This window comes from Hyaena hyaena, unplaced genomic scaffold (genome assembly GCF_003009895.1).
Source record: "Hyaena hyaena isolate Hyena2069 unplaced genomic scaffold, ASM300989v1 scaffold_46, whole genome shotgun sequence".
NCBI lineage: Eukaryota > Metazoa > Chordata > Mammalia > Carnivora > Hyaenidae > Hyaena > Hyaena hyaena.
In genome coordinates this window covers 4,973,824-4,989,334 of record NW_024080678.1, presented here as the reverse complement: position 1 = coordinate 4,989,334, position 15,511 = coordinate 4,973,824, and the positions used below count along the sequence as shown (strand labels likewise).

The window sequence follows — 15,511 nt, the reverse complement described above, 5'->3', positions numbered from 1 at the left end:
AGGGCATGGGTTGTGCAATTTTTCAAGTGTCAAATCCCTAGTTCCTGGCATATTCTTACACATGTGAGCTCTCTCTCTCTGCATATGGTTGCATATATCATATACATTTCTTATTAAAAAGTAATATACACAAGGTATACAAACTTCAAATGTACAGGTTGATGTGAAACTGACAATACACTGTATGTTAACTAGAATTTAAATAAGAACTTAAAAAAAAGTCCAAGCTTCTTTGAAAGGGAAATCTTCTCTAAGTGAAATTCAAATGCTTCTTGTTTTGGCTTGAACTCTGAATGCCTCAGAACCAGTTTGTTTGGTTCTAGCTTTATCCATCTGTAATAGAAGCCTATAATAAACAGCAGAATATAACACAAAAACAAAAACGAACCATGCAAAACTGTACAGGTTGATGAATTTTTATACATAAATGCTTTCACGCGACCAGCCCCCAAAGCAAGAAACAGAACATGATGAACCCCTAGAAGTCTCTCTTCTGCCCCTTCTGGTCACTCCCCAAAGGTGGCTACTATTTGCACTTTTATCATCAGAGATTAATTTCACCTATGTCTGAGCTTCACGTAAATGAAATTGTAAGCATGTTCTCTTACGTCTAGCTTCTTCTGCTCAACACCTGTGTATGAAACTTATCCATGTCATGCAAATCTTCCTAGTTCTTTTTCATGGCTGTATTGTAGTCTATTGTATGAATATGCCACAATTTATTAAACTATTATGCTGTTGATAGACAGCTGGGTTGTTTCCAGGTTGGGGGTGGGGCATTACAAATCATGCTGCTAAGAAATTTTGTTTTGTATGCCCACTGGCAGGCATAGGCACTGATCTCTCATGACTTTGTAACCAGAAGTGCAACTGCCATTACCGCCACCCCAGTAATTTGGCAACTATGTGTGTGACAAAACCTGTTTTGTCATATGTTTGTTACATGTTTTATCACTTACATAGTTGCCAAATTTTACAAAACTGCAGGAACTAGTGAGGTACAGGGGAGCCCTTGCCTCTGTTTCTGATAGAGATTCTGCCAGAGTTTGGAAATTCACTTTCAGTCTTTTTTTTTTTTTTTTTTTTCCCCACTGTTTATGGACTGTGAAGATGAAGATTTGCAATGATGGCTAGAATTCAGCCATCAGAAGGCATGGAAAGCCTTTATGGGGGGCGGGGTTCTCAGAGGTGCAGAGTTCTTCCAGGAGAAGCTCTGATCTCAGCCCTGGAGTCCCATCAACCTGCCCCACCCATCCACCCTCTTCCCTCTCTTTCTTAGCCCTGTCCCTTACGATTGCTTTCCCTTTCTGGAGGAACTGGGTACCAGGGATGAGCTTGCAAACATCCCAATCATTTGTCTTCTGGGACTGAAGTTTCTCCCCTAGACCCTTCTGCTCTTGAATCAGCAGACTCACTCGCAAGGGGCTGTCTGCTATGCATAGTGGAGGCTGGCAGCCAGGAGTGTGCTGACGTAGAATTAGGGTTTGCGTAGCGGCAGAAAGATTGCTCGGCTCAATCCTTTCTCTTCCTTTGCTGTGACAGTGATGAACTCCGTGACTTATCTCCCCTTGGGGTAAGCAGCAGCCCTGCTTTCACACCCACCCCTGGCTGCAAAGGTGTCACTAGCACCAGAACACAGGGACTGTAACCGCTCAGAGTCCAGAGGAAGCCGCAACATTTCTTCTTCCTCTCATATGGCTTCTTAGGCAATGCGGACTCTCTTGGGTGTCTGGAGCCCTCTCTCCTGTGGTTTTCCTTTCTCCTCTCTGTTCTACCCTCTTCTCTTGGGATTTTGCATTTATTCTGAGCATCTTAGGCTGGAAGTGGCATTTTCGGTGACCTCTTGCTTCCCTCTTCACTCCCTTATGTTGGTGTATTGATCAGGGTTTTCTGGAGAAATACAATCAATAGGATATAGATAGATAGGTACAAATACAGGTATAGGTATAGATATATAGTTAGATTTATTGAGGTATACGTTATACATAGTAAAATTTACCCTTTTTTGAGCTGCAAGGTAATGAGTTATGACAACTGTTTACATTTCGGTTAACTACCAACATAACTGAAATACAGGACATTTCCCTCTCTCTGCAAATACCCTGAGGTCACAGCGGGGACAATCCCCTCCCCAAGGCCACAGGAGGGCTCTGTCTTTTATTGTGCAAATGTTCCCCCAAAAGCCCACCCTAGTGGGTCCTGAGTGTTTGACTATAGGGAGAGCTAGGGCTTCAGAGATGGGAATCCCTGGGGGCATGCTGGCTGGGGATGGAGTGGCTGGTGGAAAACTAAAACAGCCCCAGGGACAAGGTTCTGGTTGGGGTGGTGAGGGACTGGGGCCGGCAGATGCATCCATACCAGCTGGTGAACCAGGGCTGGGTGTGGATGGTGAGGGTGAGGGGGCAGGGTGCATGTGAAACCAGAAATCAAGATGCAGGAACTCAGCCTCCAGCATGGGTTCTCCGGCTGGGCCCTCTCCAGTCTTCATGTGCCAGCAGTGACACCTGCCTGCGGGGATATGGGCTTGGATGGGCGCGGTCGGGGTGGCCCACCAGATGTGCTGATTTCAGGACGCGCAAGTGCGTGCACGTGCGCGCGCCTGTGTTCGGAGACTGCGGCAGGGATCTGTCCATCTGCAGGCATGAGCTGCCCTCTGCATCCACAGTCAGGTGGGGAGCTGGGGGCCTCTTCTGCCCGCGCGCACGAGAGCCCCCTGCTGCCTCGCCAGAGAGCTCGCTGAGCAGCACGTGCTGGGGGGTGAGGGGTGTCAGCCTCATCCCCGGCTGGGGCAACCGCACATTCTTAGACGCTCTATGTCATGGAAAGAAAGGTGACGTGCTTCGTCTGCTTTGCTCTCCCCAAACATTACCACTCCAGCAACAAAGGGGGGGCATGTGGTGAGAGACTTTCTCTCTCCTCCCGGAGGCCAGGAGGGTCTTTCAGATCCTGGAGTCCATGGTGATATTCAGTTTGAGGAATTTTTCAAATCATCATCCCGCAGAAGCAGCTGCTCACCACACTCCAGCACCTGGCTCACGCCGGGAGACTTAGCTCCAGGAGTGGATCGCTGCATGCGCGGACAGCGCGCTTTCCGTCCCGTAGCTGCTTGCTTCAAGTGCTGAGCACGTCCAAACATCCAGCCCCGGCATGTGTCCCTGTTAGAGAGCAGTGAGTGAAGTGAACAAAGTCTCTGTGCTCCAGAGACAGCCTGGCAGGCCCTGTGGGGGTACTGGGAGGGACTCTGGGGGTAGGGGGAGCCACTGCTTCTGTGGTCCCCAGTATGACTTCCCTGTGCCTGTGCCCTTTACAGAATGGCCTTGGTAGTCTGTTCTCTTTCTTAGAACAGTGCTCTTTCCATGTGAACGCATCTCCTGGTGGAGAAGAGCTCATCTGTCCAAGCTAAAGCCATTCCAGACCAGATGACAGCCAGCTGATTCCAGAACACACAAGCAAGTCCAGCCTCGGTCAGCCGCATGGCCTCCTGCCACCGTGGCTGACCACGGACTCACGACAAAGCTCGTCAAGTGCAGCGGGACCACTCAGCTCACCTCTAGACATCTGAGCAAAAATAAAACTTTATGTTTTGAGCCTCTGAGCTTCAAAATTATTTATTGTGCAGAAAACGCTAATGGGTACAATGTGTAGGACACATGGCCTCTGAGAAACTCACCTTCTAGTGATTGCCCAGAAGCCTCCTCATTCCCAATGCAGATGCGATTGGCTAAGCACGACAGCATGCTGTGGAGCCTGATAGGACTGAGTTGTTGTTGTTAAGTTTCTTTCTTTATTTTGAGAGAGAGAGAGAGAGAGAGAGAAAGGGAAGGGCAGAAAGAGGGAGGAAGAATCCCAAGCAGGTCTGTGCTGTCAATGTGGGGTTTACATTCATGAACCATGAGATTATGACCTGAGTTAAAATCAAGAGTCAGACGCTGGTAAAACATGGTCTGAATCCTGGTTTTGCCACTTATCTGTTGTGTGATTCAGTCTCAGTTATCCAGTCTGTAAATGGGTGTAATGATAGCATCCACACCGGCAGTATCTATTGACTGTCAGCTTCCAGCTAATCCTTCTATGGTCTCTTCTGTACACTAGCACCGGAACCCTGACAATCCCTTTCCCTAGAGTCCGTTGCTACTTCTGGCTTCCTGTTGGGATCTGCCACTTGGTGGGAAACCAGGAGTCAGGAGAAGCCCATCTGTCTGCTCCAGCAGCAGCAGTCGGCTCCTGAGGCCACTGACTACGGCCAGCGGTGATGCCACTGGTATTTTTGGTGGGGTTGTGAGTCCATTCCAGGGTTAGCCGCAGCTTCCTGATCCCTAAGTAACAGTTCTCTGCTCCCCTTTGCTCTTCCGGCCCTCCAATGCCTTTATAACCAGTCCCCAGCTTTAATTTGCTTTGTACTTGAAATACTTTAAGTGGCTCCTGAAAGAGACCTTCCCAAAAAAGCCCTTGAACGGGCTAAAGGATTCAACCGGTGGGAGCTGAGATCTGGAGCAGATCTAAACCCCAAGAGAACTGGTCACAGATCATGGAACTCTAAGCTATTCTTACTGTGAGGTTGGAAGCCTAAGTGAAGATGGGAAATATTGGGAGTGAATGAAACTAGAAAAAATAAAGCCCCAGGGTGAGCTGGGCCCGGCACCAGCCCTGTCTTCTGTGCTCAAGCCCATTTCCTCAGCCGGTTGAGGTTCCTCCTGCCTGATCCTACTGCTCAAGGATGGGGACCCATGCATGGAAACAAAAGCCCTTCTTAATGGTTGGCTGACTTGCTGGGCTGTTCAGGCTTTGCCACCCCCTGTTGAGGTGGTGGCTGGAAATTGGGAGGTGGGCAGCCCCACAGCCCAAGGGTGCTGTTGGCTTACAGAACAGCTGCAGTTTGGAGCAGGGAGGGAAGGTGTGGAGGAGGAGCACAGAGAAGCTGCTGGACCTCATGTTGTGAAGACTTACATCCATTCTTGTGCATCTTTCGAGAGGATTGTCATTTCTAGTACTTTCTAGTGCATTCTAGAGCATCTGAAGCCTCTCTGTCTTTTGTCTTTCATTTCAGCACGTGGTTCTGTTGATGGAGGAGATAGATGGATGGCTAGTGTGTCTTTCAATTCTGTGCCAGTGACCACATTGTTGTTGGATTTTGACCAAAGACCTTGCTTTTGGTCTTATTGTAGATCATCTCTGTACAGACCGAGATGAGATGAGGCTCAGGCTCCAGACCTCAAACGCCTTGAAATAACTGTCCTTTCCAGTTAGCACATTACTGCACATTATAATTGCTTGAAATACAAAAAAAAAATCCATATTGGAGATCAGTCCCGGAAATTCAAGAAGTCAGGCACGGGGTCTGGCCTTCAGCATTAAAAAAAATCCATTCACAGGGGATTTTAATGCCCTGGTGGGGTCAGAACAAATCTACTAAGCCTTGACCCTTATTCTATCTTAGGAATGAGTGGCTGATTCCGGTTTCTCTTCTCCTGCAGAGCAAGATGGCACTTTTCTTGGAAGACCAGCCTCACCTTCCTTCACCTTCCTCCAATGCTTCCAACTTCCAAAAATACCTCAGCTCCAGAAACTCTGCCAAAAGTCCCATGATGAAAACCTGTCCCCGAAATAAAGGATGTCTTTGACTTCCCAGCTAGTAATCCTAAGAATAGCTAAGAATATTTAGTGCTCTCCAGGGGCCAGGTGATGTTTCAGGTGCTTTCTGTGCGTTAATCCATTTGACCCACGCGGCAGCCCTCAGATGCCTGTGCTGTAGGGTGGCTGTTAATGGAGGCTTTGCAGCCCCAAGTACCACCTTTGAGTCCTGACTTTGCCCATTACCGTCTGTGTGACCTTGAGCAAGTTACTTCCCCTCTTTGTGCCTCCGAGCCTTATGGACAGTAAGAGCATGTCTTCAGAGGGCTGGTGTAAGGAGCACCTGAATTAACTCTGTAAAGTCTTCAGAAAAATGCTGGAATGCCTGCCATATAACAAATGCAATATCAGTGTTAGTGAGTATTATCACTCCTATTTTTGAAGGTGAACTAACGGAGGCATTGAGGGGTTAAGGAACTTTCCCAGCTAGTAAATAATTGTGACACTATTTGTACAGCCTATAACCGTTAAAGCCTTGCCTTGACTGATGCTGGGAGCAGCCCGATGAGGTGAGGAGTTACCATCATTATATGGGTGAGGAACCTGAGACTCAGAGAGGGGAAGTAACTTGCTCAAGGTCACCCAGCTGCCTTGTGGTAGAGCTGGATCTCCTGTCAGGTATGGTTTCTTTATGTTGTGGGGCTGACCCCAAACCTCCCCCCGAGCCCCGAGCTGCGACTGTGGCAGCCCGGCATAATGGCAGACCCCCCACCTCTGCCTGGTCACAGCCTTCACACTGAGCCCTGACCCACAGCTCCACATCCTGACAATCATCTGGTCCTGTGACTCTTCCCTCATCTCTGCCTCTCTTCATCCTCAGACGCTGATGTTGAACCCAGCGGCAGAGTTTACCATCATCCTTGACTTCTCCCTCCTGGCTCTGCGGGGAGCCCCTTTCTGTAGCTTTCATGGCCCACAGCTCCTGTAGGGTCACCTACAGTCTGGATCCTTTGACTCTAGGTCCAGCTTTCTCTCCCCTACACAAGTGAGGGCTCCCATGAAATTTCTTTTTCTTTCTTTTTTTAAAAAGAAATGAAGCCTAACACGGGGTTTGAACTCATAACCTGAGATCAAGACCTGAGCTGAGATCAAGAGTCAAGACACTTAACTGCCTGAGCCACCCAGGCACTGCTCTCCCATGCCATGTCTGAGTGATTGGTAGTGGCTGCCTGGAGTTCCGTGTTGAAAAGGATTCGGAGGCCATGAATTGGCTCAGGGGCAGAGAGCCAGGATTGATGTATCGTCTCTTTCACGGGAGCAGGAAAGGGGAGCGGTAGCGTGTGTGGCATGTGTTTGCCATTGGCAGCCTGTCCTATTGTGAGGTATGGAACGCCTGTGCTCACTGAGACCCTTCCTCTAGGTCTAAGCTTTGGTGTCACATCTTCCAGGAAGCCTTCTGCGGTTTCCCGAGTCCAGGGAAATGCTTCTGTGCTGTAACTGTCTGCCTGCTTGTCTGTTTTTGCCTTGACCTGTGGCTCTGCAAGCAGAGACTCTAAGTAGCTGCTCCATTGTCTCATTTCCCTTAGGATTGTGCAGGGCAACTAGTAAGTGTGAAATAAATGTCTGATGAATGAATGAATAGATAATGGAGCTGAGTTTGGTGCTGCTTTCCGTGCCTCTGTCTGAGGCCTGATTCTTCACTGAGCAAGGCTCTCTCTGTTCACTGTTGGCCTGCACAAGGCTCCTGACTTTCTGGAGGCTCAAGAACCACTGGTCCTTGAAGTAGCTCCTTGCAGCAGCCCGTTGTCTCTTCATCCACTCTCCCATCCCCCAGTTCAAACCATCCTCTATTTGAGGCCCGGCAAGACTCACTGCAACAATGTTACGCATTTCACAGACCGTTTTACAGGGAGGAGAACAACACAGGAGGTATCTGTACCATGGATATTTATTTTCTTAAAGAAACAGCACTTACCAGAGGCTAGTTGTGGAAAGAGTGAGTCTTCTGGACAACTCTGCCCTGGGGGAAAAGGGAGGCCTGTGGAGAAAGATCTAACAAAGAGAGAGAAGTAAGGCACTCGGGTTTCTTCTGTTTATTCCTAGCTTAGGCTTAAAGGAGAAGACTAATACCAGCTCATGGACCCTGTAGGCTGTATTGGGCTGCACCTGAGGTGGGGCCGGGCTGGGCCAAGGACTCTGGCTCAGTGTTTCTGGACCCATGAGATCACAAGCTACATCCTACAAGGGTGCCATTGTGTGTGGCGCCATGGTGGTGATGTCACTGCTGAGCAGTCTGCCTCCATGATGTCTTGCGGCCTGGGGAAGGCAGCTGGAGAATGGCTCTTCAGTGAAATCATCAGGTCCCAACTGCAGCTGTCAGCCTTACCTGAAACCCAGGTCCCAGCCTCGTCTCCTGGGGTGGAGGTGGTAAGGGGCAAGCAGCCGGCCTTAGTCAGCAGTGGTGATGCTGGGCTGCTGGCCCAAAGGGCCTGAGGTAATTTTTGTTCAGGTGATCTCCACGGAGAAACCTGGCCCTTCCCGTGAAGCTGAATCAGGAGACCAGCTTTCTGAGGACAAAGGACTTTGGCTACCCTTCTCCTTTCAAGCTATGAATGTCCTGGAATCTTGGAATTTTTCTTGGGGGCCACGTGTGCTTGTAATGTCTCCTGAAGTGTCTAGCACAGTGCTTCGCTCATAGTAGGGATAAGCCGAAATGAACTAATTTAGGGAAGCATATATTACCTGGCTCTTAGCAGATAGTTTCTTTTATCCAGCAAATATGCACTAATTTGCCTAGAGAGCCAGTATTATACAGTGGTTAGGAGCAAGAGCTCTGGAGCCAGGCTGCCTGGCTCAAATCTTGCCTCTGATGCTAACCGGCTGTGTGACCCTGGACACAGTACCTGACTTCTGTGTTTTCTTATATATAAAATGGAGATTGAAACAGATGTTGAATCTCTATTTTGTCTCTGGTTTCTTTCTTAATTTGCTCTCCCTGGGAGAAGCTAGCTGCCATGTTATGAAGACACTCAACCTAATGAAGACATGAATGTGGAAAATCTGAGGCCTTCTGCCAACAGCCACATGGTGAACCAGCCTGGAAGTGGATTCTCCAGCCCTAGTCAAGCCTTCAGATGACTGCAGCCCACACCGACATGGGGATGACAACCTCATGAGAGACTCTGAGCTGGAATCATATAGTTAACACATTCCTGGGTATCCTGATGCTCAGAAACTGTGTGACATAGATAATAAATGTTGTTTTAGGCTACCACACTTTGGAGGAATTTGATACACCCCAATGAATAACTGATACAGACTTTTTTTCTATGTATAAGACTGACATGGTTTCAGCCATCATGGTCATGGAGGTTACATTCCAGTGAAGCACGCAAATGAGTAAGCCAACAATTACAATACAATGTGAAAAGTGCTCTGGGGAAAGCACAGGGTGTGATGGGAGCAGATAGGGGAGATGTTGGCCATGGTGGTGGTCAGGAAGGCTGCCTACAGTCAGTAACATCTAAGTGGTATCTTAAAGGATGAGCAGAGCTGGTCAAGCAGACAAAGGAAATGGAGAAGGGTATTTCAGGAGAAGGGATGGCATGGGTAAGACCTGAAGGTGAGAAGTGGCAAGTAAGGGCAGGGTTTGGAGAGGGGCCACATGATACTGGCCTTTGGGCTCCATGATAAAATTATTTGGACCTTGAAGGGTTTTAGGCAGGATGGATAAGACATGCACTGTGGAAATATCAGTCAGACTAATGCATGGGAGTAGGACTAAAAAAATAAGAGAACTTAAGGATTTATTTCTATTTACTTGTTCTATGATGATGTTCTATGACACACCACATATATGAAGACTTATTTTTTTGAAAAAATAGAAGTCACTCTGAATATATAGCATATACTTGCTTAACTTAAAATAATTTTCGGTTGTGACGATTTTCTCATAGTATTATTGTGAAACAAAGTCTAATAGGATGGCATAGTGTATTTGAATGTACCACAATTGATTTAACCATTCTCCCATTGGAGGATTTATTTATCTATCTATTTATTTATTTATTTATTTTGCGCCTTTTTTTCATGGTTATAAATACTACTAGGGTAAATGTGAAAGGTCTCTAAAAACCTTACATGGTGAGTTTTGCTTTCTGGTGGTTTTGAGTAAGGAGTCGAGGGGCATATAGGGAGAGGAGTGTGTAGAAGAGGCAGGTGGTAGAGTGGGCCCTAACTACCTAGTATATTGGTGACGTCATCCTTGGTATTTTCTTTCTTTTTTTTTTTTTTAATTTTTTATTTCTAGGAGAGAGAGAGGGAGACAGCATGAGCAGGGGAGGGTCAGAGAGAGAGGGAGTCACAGACCGAAACAGGCTCCAGGCTCTGAGCTGGCAGTCAGCACAGAGCCCGATGCGGGGCTCGAACCCACGAATCGTGAGATCATGACCCGAGCGAAAGTCGGACGCTTAACCGACTAAGGCACCCAGGCGCCCCAATCCTTGGTATTTTCTGAGACATTCCTGATTTGGAACATTCCACCTCATTGGGGCCATATATCCTGAGTTTTTGTTTGGAAAATATTATCGCCCCTCCATGCCATGAACTTCACGCTTCAGCAACATGGGCCTGCCTTTCATGTCCCACACCTGCTATGCTGTTCTCCCTTCCTGGCCTTTGCTTGGGCTGACCCCTTAGCCTGGGATGCCTCCCCTCCACTTCATCTGTCTGCCTCCTTTTCCCTGCTCTTGGACTCATCCAAGATCTCCTTCACAGATTTTTCTAGTCTTGTTCTACCCTAGCCTGGGTGAGGATCCTCTTCTCCGTGCATCCATGGTGCCCAGTGCTTGCTCCTTTTCAACAAACTTAGCACTTAATGGCTCTTGTCCACTCAGCCATGAGCTCCTCAAAGGCAGATGATCATGGATTTAGAAAACAGAACGAACTATTTCTGTATAGGACCAAACTGATCGCTCTAAAAGCAAAATCTGGGCACACCCCTCTCCTACTTTAAATCCTCAAGAGGTTTCTCATTACATCTGGAGCAATACTCTTTCCCACAGCCCCAGTGGTCTCTGAGACCGCACCCCTGCCTCTCATGCCTAGTCCACCTCTGCTACCCCATCTCACCTGTGTGCTTCTGGAACAGACCGAGTTCTTCCCCACCCCATGGTCTCTGCTCTGGCCATTCTGGTGGCCTGGAAGGCTGTTTCTTATATTTCCATGTCCTGCTTCTCCCTATGATTCAGAGTCTCCATGACCACACAATCTAACCACTCCCCCTCCCCCAGCTGCTATTGCACAAACGTGCTTTATTTTCCCGAGAGCGCTAACCACCAGGAGAAGCTGTGTGATTTATTTACTTGTTCACATGTTTGTTGTCTGTCTTTCCTGTAAGGATGTCAACTCTGTGGGAGTAGCCTGCTGTCTGCTTTGTTTGATTGTGTATCTGCAGCACGGAGAACAGTGCTAGGCACACTCAGTGTCTCAACAGTGCCCAGTAAAGATTTGCTGATGGGATCAAGATCAATCAGCAATGAAAGGAAAGCATGTCTAAGTGAGAATGTAAGTCAATGGAGGAAGAGGTGAGTCAAGCATTTGCGTTACAGGCAACAACATATTTTTAATTTACTGTCTCTTACAGGAAACCTACTTTCTCTTGCCATAAAATCAGACAAAGCAAAACATTCATAAAAAGATTTGAAGGCTTGATTCAGGATGGGAAGAACTTGTCTATGTCTCCAGTCAGATTTCCATTGGGGAATTTAAAGCAACATTCGGTGCTGGCCTACCAGGGGGTATGGCTGTGCTGGGGTCCTGAAAAGAAGAATAAATGGCACTTATTGTGGGCTTACATGGTCATACTGTCCCTGGTACACATGTCACATCACTCATGTCAATTGATCGTCACAATGATGCTACAAAATTGGCAGTGCCATGGATCTCATTGTACCGAAGAGGAACCAGGGTCCCAAGAGAGAACTTGCCTGAGGTCTTAGTGCCATTCTCTCTGGCTTTGAAACTTGCCATCATGCAACCCGCACAGTTACCATTAATTGCGTGTTCACGAGGGCAAGGCCCAGGCTTTAGGTAAAGGTGTGTTCATTAACCAGGATCAGAAACCACAGCCTCTGCCTGCTTCTCACCTTGGGCCACACACCCTGCTGAGTAGCTTTGGCCATCCTCTACCTTTGGTTTCTGGTTTGTTCTGGTTTGGGAGCAGATGTCCGAAGACTGCTGTGATTGATTCATCTGTTGCTGGCAAATGAAGGACCTGGGAACTTTTTGCAGATCCATCGAGTGTGATGTTGATGCTGATAAATGGTTTGTTGCCTGGCACTGGCACAATGAAATGTGCCATTTGTAAGAATACCTCAAATGTTCATTGAAAGCACACTGGTCATCTGGTATTCACAGTATAGGGCTGTTTTGTGACTCTTGGGGTCAGCAGAACTAGGTTCGAATCCTGACTCTGTCACTTATTAACTATGAGACAATGCCTTCTGAAGGCACCCCTTAGGTGTGTGTATACAGAAAACAGAGGTTGCCTACCGCATAGCTGGTGAATGATTGTGGTCGTGCCCTCCACATGGTGCCTATAATTAGCCCTCAGTAGGCATTAGCTATCGGTTTTATTTTTATTATCGTTACTATGTCAAACTTGAGGACTGTCCAGACTGTAGGAGAGAACTGGGGACAGAATGAAGGGTAAGTATTTGTGGTCCAGCTACCTAGGGGAGCTTTCAGTTAATAAGACCAAGTATCCCCACTGCTCATGGTTTGTAGATCTGTAAAATAGCAATGATAATATTCTCTCATGGGTGTAAAATGTAAATAAAAACACCTGTAAGGATAATGATAACAATGGCTAATATTTACTGAACCCTTAACATGTTATGGTATTGTTCTAAGAAGTCAATACATTAACTCAGTAAGTTCACACACCAAACACTCTGAAGGAACTGCAGTCATGGTCTCCATTTTTAAAAATTAAAAAAAAATTTTAAGTTAAAAAAAACAATTTAAAAAAATGTGTTTATTTATTTTGAGAGAGACAGACAGTGTGAGCAGGGAGGGGCAGAGACAGAGGGAGAGAGGGAATCCCAAGCAAGCTCCACACTGTCAGCACAGAGGCCGAAGTGGGGCTCAAACTCAGGAACCATAAGATCCTGACCTGAGCTGAAAATCAAGAGGTGGGCACTTAACCTTGACTGAGCCACCCAGGCATCCCCGTGATCTGGAGTTTTAGGTTAATAAGACTGGAGGTGAGTGTGTAGGGGGATATCACAGGGATTAATGAAATATTATTCCATGCTGAGATCTTTCAGGGGAAGAAACTTTTTATTACTGGCGGGGTGCAGTTTGCTACCTGGTACGTAATAGGTGCTCACTAAATTTTTAGTTTGGAATAAAATGGATAGATCAGAAAACTTTTCCTGTGAAGGGCCCCATAGTAAGTGTGTTGGGTTTTGTGTTCCATATGGTCTCCCTTCTACTTCTCAAGGTTTCTGTTGTAGTGCAAAAGCAGCCATACATAGGCCTGAGTACATGACTGTGGCTGAGTTCTGAGGAAACTATTTCCAAAAACTGGGAGCAGGACAGATTTGGCCGTGGGCTGTACTTTGCCCAGTCCTCATATGAATGCTGATACTGATAAGTGGTACCATTTATTAAATACATACTCAGGGCTAGGAACTGTTCTAAGTACTTTCAAGCATCATCTCCTGAAATGCTGATGGGGAAAGTGGGCTCATCATCAAGTTTAAATATCTTGTCCAAGTCTGCAAGACTACAGAGCCTTGACTAAGGAGACAATGTTAATGATCTTGAACATAATCCAGATGAATGTAGTATGAATTAAGTCTAGGTCCTTACTACTCAGTGTCTAGTCCACGGACCAGAAGCGTCAGCATCAGCTCCCAGATGATGGGAGCTTGCTACAAAAGATTTTTGGGGTCCTTCCCAGACGTCCTGAATCAGAATCCACATTTTCACAAGACTTCAAGTGATTCTCATGCACGTTAAAATCTGAGAAACAAAACAAAACAATGGACCAAATACTGTTCAGTATCCTGAAACCTTTAGCTGTTGTGAATAATTTGGTTAAGACCAATAATATGACTAAGCTTTTCATTCATCTTGTGGGTGTGAACCTATTGACAACACGTTGCTGGAAGAACAAGAGAGGCAGGAACAGCTCTCACAGGAGGAAAGAGAAGTGCAATTGTCAGATAGAGGCTCTATTGTCTAATGGCCTTTGGAGGCTACTTGGAACAGGCAGCCAATGATTTAATAATTTTTAACATAAAGGCATTCAGATTATCCAACACCGACTGGAGTTAGGATTTGGTTGTCTGCGGGGCGCCTGGGTGGCTTAGTCGGTTAAGCGTCCGACTTTCGCTTAGGTCATGATCTCGCGGTCCGTGGGTTCGAGCCCCGCGTCGGGCACTGTGCTGACTGCCAGCTCAGAGCCTGGAGCCTGTTTCAGAGTCTGTGACTCCCTCTCTCTCCGACCCTCCCCTGCTCACGCTGTCTCTCTCTCTCTCTCCTAGAAATAAATAAAACATTAAAAAATTTTTTTAAAAATAAAAAGAATTTGGTTGTCTGCACCGAGATTAAAACCCAGGTTGAAATTTTTCAGAAGCTCCCAGTCGGAGCCAAGAATAGTGACGTTCCATTTGGCTTCTTTCTTATGACGGGAAACACGAACACAGTAGCCCCTGAAACAGCCTCTCCTGGCTGTGGCTTAATCTGATTGACAATCAATCAGCACACAAAGGGCGGTGAGGAATCACTCTGCTAACAAGCCTCTTGCCCTCCAGTCTATGGAAGAATGTTGACTGACAGGGACACAATTAAAAGGGGATTGATTTATTGAGCTGGAATGCTCTGGTGCCCCTAATCTCAGCATCTCTCTGCTTGCAATCACCGTTCCCAAACAAGAGTCGGCCTACACAAACGAAACCCTCCTGATCACCAGGGAGCCAAAGGCGCTCTTAGTTTACCAAAGGTAGCTCAGCCCTAGAAGCCCATAAAAAGAAAAACCACATAAAAGAAGTCCTTTCCTGCACCAGGGCCTGGATAAGGATCTGGAATTCAGCAGGGAAGGATGATCTAAACAAAAAAGCAAGCAATGGTAATGAAAACTGCTAACCTTGGCCCCAAGGGAGGGAAATGGGTTGAGAAGGGTAAATGGGCCAGGAACCCTCTTTGGGTCTTTTCTATAATGAAACTGTAAATTTCTGTTGGAAATTACAGGGTCATCGAGTATCTGGAATGTTGATGGGGATGCCGGTGGGATTCAAGGGAAGAAAAAAATCTGTAGATTTGAATTCAATGCTGCCTTTGAACTGTTTTGCTGAACCTGTGGGGTCAAATCTCAGCTATGGATATGCGAATAGTTACTTATAATTGTTGGGGTTTGAGGGACACCCCATAATTAGCACCTCTCTTTTTCACCAGTTACGGACTGATTAAGAAGGAAAACAAGACTTAGAGACAGAACTTGGATACCGTCTTTGTTACTGATTAAGTGTAAAACGTAGCTTGTATTTGTGGACCGGTACACTTTTTTTGCTACTGAGCCCTCAATCTTACCGTCCTCAGTCATTGCAGCTCTGGATGGTTCCTTGTGAAATGTCCTGTACAGAGGGGAATGAGGAACATGCTCTCTGCAGACAGGCTCACTCTCAAGAGAAAGAAAAAAGAAAGGAGCTGGGGAGGCAGGTGCCTGATTTCTCTTTCCAAACTCACCAGAATAAAAATATCACTTTCTCCCCTGGAGGGTCAGTGAATGAGGGGACAGAGAGCAAAAGAGGGACGTAGGATCTTTCCTATGTGGAAAGAATCATCATGAGTGAGGAATAAACACCCCCAACTCCTACATGAATGAATTAATTAGCGGAAGTAATAATAATATATAATATTATAATATATAATA

At 46.7% G+C, this 15,511-nt stretch overlaps 1 pseudogene; it reads right to left on the bottom strand.

The window, feature by feature from the left end:
* Positions 1 to 7,291: 7,291 nt before the first annotated feature.
* Positions 7,292 to 15,511, bottom strand: part of LOC120230736 — an 89,481-nt pseudogene continuing 81,261 nt past the window's right edge.